Below are 9050 nucleotides of genomic sequence, written 5' to 3' on the forward strand. Positions count from 1 at the left end.
GATCTGATGCAGAAGGTTATTATGGATTCTCTTGTATTGGGATTTTAGAAGGTTCTTGTGGATTCTTCTCAATTGGGCTCTCATAAGGTTCTTGTGGATTCTCCTGTGTGGGGCTTACAGAAGGTTATTGTATATTCTTCTTAGCTAGGATGTCAAAAACATAATTTATTCCTAAGAACTTGGAATTGGATTCAACAAGGAGACTGTCTAGGCCTTGACCTTTTACCATTTTGGTAGTCTTGATGATGAGATCATACTCTAAAATTTTTGTTATCCATCTCCCTCTCCTTCCATCAATGTTAAGCTCAGTTAAAACAGTTTTGACAACACTATTGGGTACATATGCAATGATAGTATAATGGAGGAGATAGAATCTAAAATCTTTTAGAGCTTGAACTAAAGAATAGGCTTGTTTTTCAATGTTGTCATACTTTAGCTCAGCATCTCTCGTAACCTTGTTAAAAAATGAAATGGGTTGGTCATATCCATATTTGTTCTTTTGAAAAATAACAACAACTAATTTGGTTTCAGAAGCAAAAGAAAATACATTGAAATGTTTAGAGTAACCCGGACTAGCTAATATGGTGGCCTCTACAATGGCCTTTTTAATCTAATCAAATGTGTACCTAGAAGGAAAATTCCATTTGATTTCATGGCTCTTTTGCAGCATATCAGTTATGTCCTTAACTATTTCAACATAGTTAGGGATAAGTCTTCTTAAAAAATTAATTTTGCTAAGGAAAGCTTTAACTTCCTTCTTATTCCTCCGTAATACGAGTGCCTAAATTGTTAAGACTCTTTTAGGGTCAATGACTACTCCTTCCTTGGAAATGATGTGGCTGAGAAATTTTCCTTCTTGGAGTGAAAATAAAGAGTTCTTTAGATTAAGATAAATCCCAAATTTCTTGCACCTATCAAAAACCTTTCTCAAATGTTTCAAATGATTTTCATTAGAATTGGAAAAAATAGTCAAATCATCTAAATAAATAACGAAAACCTTGTTGGTCTTACATACAAATTCTATGTCCATGGCACATTGAAATGTGGCTCCACCATTAATTAACCCAAAAGGCATCCGATTATACATGAATGTGGCCCATGGAGTTGTAAATGCAGTTATTTCTCTATCCTCTGGACTAACCATAATCTGATCATACCCAACAAAACTATCTAACGTGGAAATTCTCTAGGCTCCTGAAATTTTTTGAAGTAATTGATCCATCTTAGGTAATGGATAATTGTCCTTCACGGAAGATTTATTCAAATTCCTAAAATCTACACATAATCTAATTCCACCATTCCTTTTCCTCACATGAAATAGATTGGCTACCCAATCTGAATATCTTAATGGAAGTATTGTGTTAACATCTAGTAGCTTCTTTAGTTCTTTTTCAATTATAGGAAGAAGGACATGATTAATTCTCCTCAGTTTTTGTTTGAAAGGTTTTTCCTTTGCTTTTAATGGAATTTTGTGTTCAATAAGACATGTATCATATGTTTTTAATGCATTCTAAGACTAGGAGAAAACAACTCTGTAGGCTTTAAGGAGGGCTAAATATTTGAATTTAGCTTCCATTCATAGGGATACCGAAATTTTAACATTTTTGATCTCTTCAAAACTTCCAATGTTATAAATTTCAATATTTTCATAAGGTGACTCAAAAATTGGATTTTTGGGGACATCATTATGATCATAGAGCTTCTCAAGAGGGATTAACCCTTTTGGAATAAAATTGTTAGAGAGTTGGATAATATTATGATCAACGGTTGTAGAATCAAATTGTGGTGTTTGATTTTTTATGTCAATTTCAAGATTATCAAGTGGTTCTTCCTCAACTTGCATGTTTGAGGATCCATCTATGACTTGCAAAAAGGATTTTAGTTGCTTGTCATCATCAAAAAAATTCCAGTACTTAAGATTGTTAATCATAGATGGTCTATACTTGACTTGAATTTGATACTAGACAAGCATCTTATCAGATATTTTAAAGGAACTCGCAGAAATAGCCAAGGGATCTGCATGCATGTTTTAATATCTAGGAATAGCAGTAATATTGAATGTTAAAAACAAATTTTCAATTGAATCCCAATATTCATTCCTAAAATATCTTAGTCTAGAGTGCTTGGTTAGACACTAATTCCTAACTTGTTTGACAATAAGTTCATAATCACTGCATACACTTAAGTTTCACACCTTAAGAGTTCTTGCTAACTCCAATCCTAGCAGAAAAGCTTCATACTTTTGTAGGTTTTAACCCCATACAGAAATTACTTGCATACGAATTCTAAAACACAGAAAAATAAACAATGTGAGAGCATAACACATAAAACACATATGCACAGAGATTTTCTCACTGGATCCCAAAACCGGGACTACCAGCTTGATTTTTCATTATGTTCCTTTCAATGTTACAATACATATTTATACATGTCGAAGCATCCAATACCATGGACCAAAAACCATCGCGTCCAAAACCATGGACCGAAAACATTAGTTGCGGAAAGAATATAACACAACCCAACATTCTCCCACTTGTTGTTTTCTTTCCACAAGGGGCCAGAGGAGAGCTTAGTCATTTATCCAACCCTGAAATGCCCATTGTTTCTCTAAACTAGGAGAACTTATCAGATCTCACAGATTTTGTCAATGCATCTACATTATTCTTCAAAGTGTCCACCTTTACCAACAACACATTTTTGTCTTATATCATATCCCTCACAAAGTGATACTGAACATCAATGTGCTTTGTCTTTGAATGATAAGTAGGTTTCTTTGCTAAGAAAATTGCACTTTGGCTATCACAGTCTATCCTTATAGCTCCCTGTACTAACCCCATACTTGAAAACAATATCTACAACCAAACTGCTTCCTTGCTTGCGTGAGTGGCTACCATGTATTCTGCCTCTGTAGTTGATAATTCCACTACAGATTGTTTCTTACTCATCCAACTAAATACACCTCCAAATAGGTTAAACACATACCCTTTGATCCAGATCTCCAGCCCAGTCTGCATCAAAAAAGCCACGAATATCCAACACTCTTTCCAATCCTGATCTTCCTTGGTAGCACAAACCATAATCACTAGTGCCACGCAAATACCTGAAAACCTGTTTCACTGTTGTCCAGTGCTCCTTCCCTAGTTTTGACATAAACCAGCTCAATACTCCCACTGCATGTGCAATGTCTGGTCTACTATAGACCATTACATACATCAGGCTACCGACTGTGCTTTCATATGGAACACGAGACATATCCTCTTTCTCTTCTTATGTCTTAGGACACTGTTCAACATATAATTTTACACCTACAGGAATAGGAATCTTCACCGGTTTACTATCCTGCATATTAAACCTCTGTAGTATTGTCTTGACATACTTCCTCTGGTTTAACCAGAGCTTCCTCTTTGCCTGATCTCTTTTAATTTCCATGCCCAAAATATAGTTTGTAGCACCAAGATCTTTCATGTCAAATTTGGAGGACAATTGGATCTTCAAATCCTGGATAATTTCTTTGTCATTTCCAACCAAGAACATATCATCTACATACAAGACCAGATAAATAACATGGTCACCAATTAATTTAAAATACACACAGTGATCTGCTTTGCTTTTGGTGAAGCTAAGTCCCCATATAAATGTATCAAATTTCTGATACCACATCCTTGGTGACTGTTTTAATCCATACAGAGACTTATTTAACTTGCATACCAGTTATTTCTTACCCTTCACTGCAAATCCTTCAGGTTGCTTCATGTAGATCTCCTCTTCTAGATCCCCATGAATAAATGTTGCCTTCACATCCATCTGTTCTACCTCAAAATCAAAAGCAGAAGCAACAGATGAAAGTAATCTAATAGAAGTTACCTTGGCAATAGGAGAAAAAATATCACCAAAATCAATTCTCGGCACCTGGGAATAACCTTTTGCTACCAATTGCGCTTTGTATTTCTCCACCTTTCCTTCTGCACTTTTCTTCTTCTTGAACACCCATTTGCTGCCAATGGATTTCCTTCCAGCCGGTAACTCCACCAGATCTCAGGGCTCATTTTTGTGCAATGATGCCATTTCATCAACCATGGCCTCTTTCCAGAGTTTTCCATCCTCTAAATCTACTGCTTCCTTCATAGTTCTGGGATCATCATTAGTAATAGACAAAGAAAAATTTGAATAGAAAGCAGATGGACTATACCTTTATGGTTGCCTTCTTTCTCGAGCTGATCTTCTTACACCCGGAGTTTGTGGCTCTTCATCTTCTGATTCCACCTTTGGTGTAGAGTCTAATTCTTCCTCCTTTAGCTCAAACTCTATCTTCTCAGGTTCCTTTAGTTGGACTTCATGTTTAATAACATCTTTCACCTCTCTGAACACCACATCTTGGTTGTACAAAACCTTCCTTGTTACTAGGTTCTAAAGCTTATAACCATTTAAACCATCAATATACCTAGTAAAGATGCACTTTTCAGATTTACTATCTAACTTGGTTCATTTCTCCTTTGGAACATGTACATATGATTCACATCTGAATACCTTCAAATGTGAAAGAGATGGTTTCTTACCAATCCATAACTCTTGTGGAGTCTTATCCTCCAACGCTGATGAAGGTGATTTGTTGACTAGGTAACATGTTGTCTCCACCACCTCTGCCAAGAATTACTATCCTAACCCAACACCACTTAGCATGCTTCTTGCCCTTTCCATCAACGTCTTGTTCATTCCTTGTGCAACTTCATTTTGCTGAGGTGTATATGGAGTAGTATTCTATCGTACTATACCACACTTACAAAATTCTTCAAATTCCTTGCTGCAAAACTTTCCACTGTTATCTGACCTCAACACCTTTATCTTCTTCTCTGTCTAGTTTTCCACCAGAGCCTTAACTTCTTTAAACTTTTCAAAGACTTCAGATTTCTTCTTAAGGAAATATATCCATGTATTCCTTGAGAATTCATCTATAAATGATACATAGTACACAGACTTACCCAGTGATGGAAGCTTCAAAGTTCCAAACACATCACTATGCACAAGCTCTAATATATGTTTCGCCCTCTTACCACCATAGGGGAAACTCACCCGATTCTGCTTCCCATATACAAAATTTTCACATAAATCAAAATCCAGAGAGTTATTACTCATACCTTCTACCATACCTTTACCATGAAGTATTCAAAGGCCCTTCTCTCCAATATGTCCAAGCCTTTGATGCCACAGCGTGGTCTTCTCTCCAGAGACCACTAGATTTTTTGTTCCACTTTCAGGAACCACAGAACTGTTGCACCCATCAACAACAGTGCCACCTTGCAGCTTGTACGGAGTTTCATTTTGAACTCCCTGCATTAATACCAGTGCCCCCCGAACCATCTTGTAGGTATCTTTATCAAACACTGTCTTTACACCTACATCATCCAACTTGCTTACAAAAATCAGATTTCTGGCTAATGCAGGAATATGCAAAACACCTGGAAGTGTTCTAACTCTTCCACCTTGCAAATTCAACCTTACTTTTCCGTGACCAACGATTCTAGCCTTCCTGTCATCCCCCAATAAGACATCACCACCATCATATTTCTCATACTCGCAGAACCACTCTCTATGGGGAGTGAAGTGAAAGGATGCACCTGAGCCAATCAACCATGCCTCATGATCTACATACTTGAAGAAGCCAAGTACACATTCCCACCTTCATCTAAGGTGGTTTTTGCCTCTGCAGAAGGAGCATCATCAGATCCATTTCCCTTTTCAGGAGCTTTAGATTTATAGTCCCTTTTGTAGTGCCCTTCCTTTCCGCATTTCTAGCACACCACCTTTACAAGTTTTCCTGGAGATTTAGATCTCCCTCCAGATTTAGATCTCCCATTCAATGACTTATTTTTGTTTCTGTTCCGGGACCGTCCTCATATAGAAAAGGCATCACCATTCTGGCTCTCCATATTTTTTCGTTTCATCTCCTCCGTCAGTAAGGATGAGACTATTTCATCAAACTGTATGGCAGTTGCATTGCTACCTATTGCAATAACCAGACTATCCCACGAATCTGGTAGAGAACACAAAAAATTGATGCACTTATCTTCATCTAAAATTTTAAGATCAACAGATGCTAACTAACTTACCACTGTATTAAATGTGTTCAGATGCTGTGTCACTGAGTCTCCATCTTTCATCCTCGGGTTATACAACTTTTTCCACAAGAACAGTTTATTCACCAAAGACTTAGATTGGCACAAAGTCCCTAACTTGTCCCACAAATCCTTCACCGTAGCTTCCCCTGATACATTCAACAATATTGAATCTGAGACACACAACCGTATTGTGCTCTTTGCCTTCCGATCCAACTTCTTCCATTCATCATCGGTCACCCCCGTCCGTTTATTACCCCGATCTACTACGATCCACTGATCTTTATCCACCAACAGATCCTCCATCTTGAGTTTCCACAACTCAAAACTCTGACCATTAAATTTCTCAATCTCTATCTTTCCATTGCTCACCATATTCTTTCACCACTAGAATCGATCTCACAGATCTCCCATGGAACAGGGTCTACCATAGGTCCAAGCGAAACCCCTCAGCAACAAAGGCATCCCCTTGAAGTCAAAATAAATCTGATACCAAGTGTAGGTTTTAACCCTGTACAAAAATTACCTGCATACAAATTCTAAAACACAGAAAAATAAACAATGCGAGAGAATAACACATAAAACACATATACACAGATATTTTCCCATTGGATCCCAAAACAGTGACTACTAGCTTGATTTTTCATTATGTTCATTTCAATGTTACAATACATATTTATACATGCCGAAGCATCTGTCAGGCAAGGTAGTAACTCCACAAATTTCAATTCATTGATTTCATTTAGGTAGGTGTTTATTAAATAAATGAGGGAGAGGCTGTTCATTTCATCTCCTGGTGACTATTCATATTCTCCATTATTTATTTACATCAATTTCAGTTATTCACCAAATCCTGATGATTAGGTGTCAACATTCCCCCCCTTAATTTGAAGGAATGTTCGTGAGTCCAAGCATCATTCTAAATCTTTCAAGCTTTTCTCTTCCAAGCGCTTTGGTGAAGATGTCTGTAATTTGCTCATTCGTGGAACAATGGCAGAGATGGATTGTTTTGGCCTCAACATGATGTCGAATCAGATGACATTTAGTATTGATGTGATTTGTTTGATCATGGAACTTTGGGTTCTTGGCCAACTTTATTGCAGAGGTATTGTCAATCATGAGTGGAGTTGATTGTACTTGTTTTACCTGCAAATCTTCAAGAATTTTCCTGAGCCACAAAATTTCTTTTGTTGCCTCAGCTACTGCCACCTATTCTGCTTCTGTTGTGGAATCTGTTGGAACTAATTATTTGCGTGATCTCCAGGAGATAGCTCCTGATCCAAGACTCATAGCATATCCTGACGTAGATACCCTAGTTTCTTTGTCTCCATCAAAGTCTAAATCAGAGTATCCAATCAAGCTAAAGTCGTCCACATGTGTATACTTGATTCCAAAGCCTTGAGTTCCCTTCAAGAACCTTAGAACTCTTTTTGCAGCAGACCAATATCCCTCACAAGGCTTTTGCATAAACCTAGAGAGGGTTCCAACAACAAATGAAATGTCTGGTCTGGTAGTAGTTAGGTTGTTGAGACTTGTACAAGTTGTATATACTTTGTTGCATCCTCAAATTCTTTTCCTTCAATAGATGTGAGCTTTAAGTTTTGTTCCATTGGAGTAGTAAGAGGATTGCATTTTGTCATGCGAGACCTGTTCAATAGAGCTCCAATGTACTTCTTTTGAGAAATAAATATGGACTTCAGATGTTGAGTTACTTCAATACCAAGATAGTAATGAACATAGCCCAAATTAGTCATTTCAAAACTTTTCGCCAATTCCTTCTTTATGGATGCAATGTAGCTCTCATTGTTCCCTGTCATTAAAATATCATCTACGTATACCACAAGCTATACAACTGTTTTGCCAACTTTCTTGAAAAATAAAGTTGCATCATCAAGATCATAATGTTTGAAATTGAGTTTCAGAAGATGCTCAGTTAGTTTTTCATACCAGGCTCGCGATGCTTGTTTGAGGCCATACAAGGATTTCACAAGTTTGCATACTTTATGTTCATGTCATTTCACTACAAATCCTTCAGGCTGGGACATAAAAACATTTCCTTTTAGATCTCCATTCAACAAAGCAGTTTTTACATCCATTTGATGGACTTTCCAATCGTTCTGAGATGCTAAGGCAAAGAGTGTCCAGATGGTAGCCCATTTTGCTGTGGGGGCAAAAGTCTCCGCATAATCGACCCCTTCCTTCTGTGCAAAACCTTTTGCCACAAGCCTGGCTTTGTGCTTTTCAAGTGATCCATCATCTTTATACTTGTTCTTGTAGACACACTTGCAGCCAATTGGTTTGGTTCCTAATGGAGGATCAACCAGCTTCCAAGTGCCATTCTTTATGAGGGCATAATACTCCTTTTGCATCGCTTCTTCCCATTCATCATGAGAAGCAGCTTCTTTGAAGGAAGTTGTTTCAAAATCTATAGACAAGTTCAATTCACAATCATTAGAAACATCCATATCAACAAGTGAATTAGATTCGTCTACATCACCTCCATTTTTCTGGTTTGAATTTCTAGTTCCTATCTTTCCAACCTCATTAGGATGAACACTTTCAAGTGTCTTTGTCAGCCACTTTGGGGGACCTTTCTTAGATGGTCCAGGCTGCTCTATTGATTGAGTTGGGACTGAATCATGATTGAGTTTCCAAATTCTATTAATCACATCACTTAAAGCATCATCCGTTGTTGGAGTTTCATGCGGGGGAGAGTGTTCTTCATAAGAAGATTCCACATGTTGATCTAGTATAGGAATCCCCCCTTCAAGATGTGGAATCTGATTATAAAATTATTGAAATGATTTCGCATTTGTGAATCTATCCACGTGATCAAGTTGTCGCTCAACATCATTGTCAGTTTTGGATGATTCAAGAAAAATTACATCTCTAGCTACAACAAACTTTTTATTGACTTCATCATTAAGACGATATGCT

Source organism: Pinus tabuliformis, chromosome 5_2, assembly GCF_031772625.1.
Source record: "Pinus tabuliformis cultivar Carrire ecotype Pingquan chromosome 5_2, CPIR1, whole genome shotgun sequence".
Taxonomy (NCBI): Eukaryota; Viridiplantae; Streptophyta; class Pinopsida; order Pinales; family Pinaceae; genus Pinus; species Pinus tabuliformis.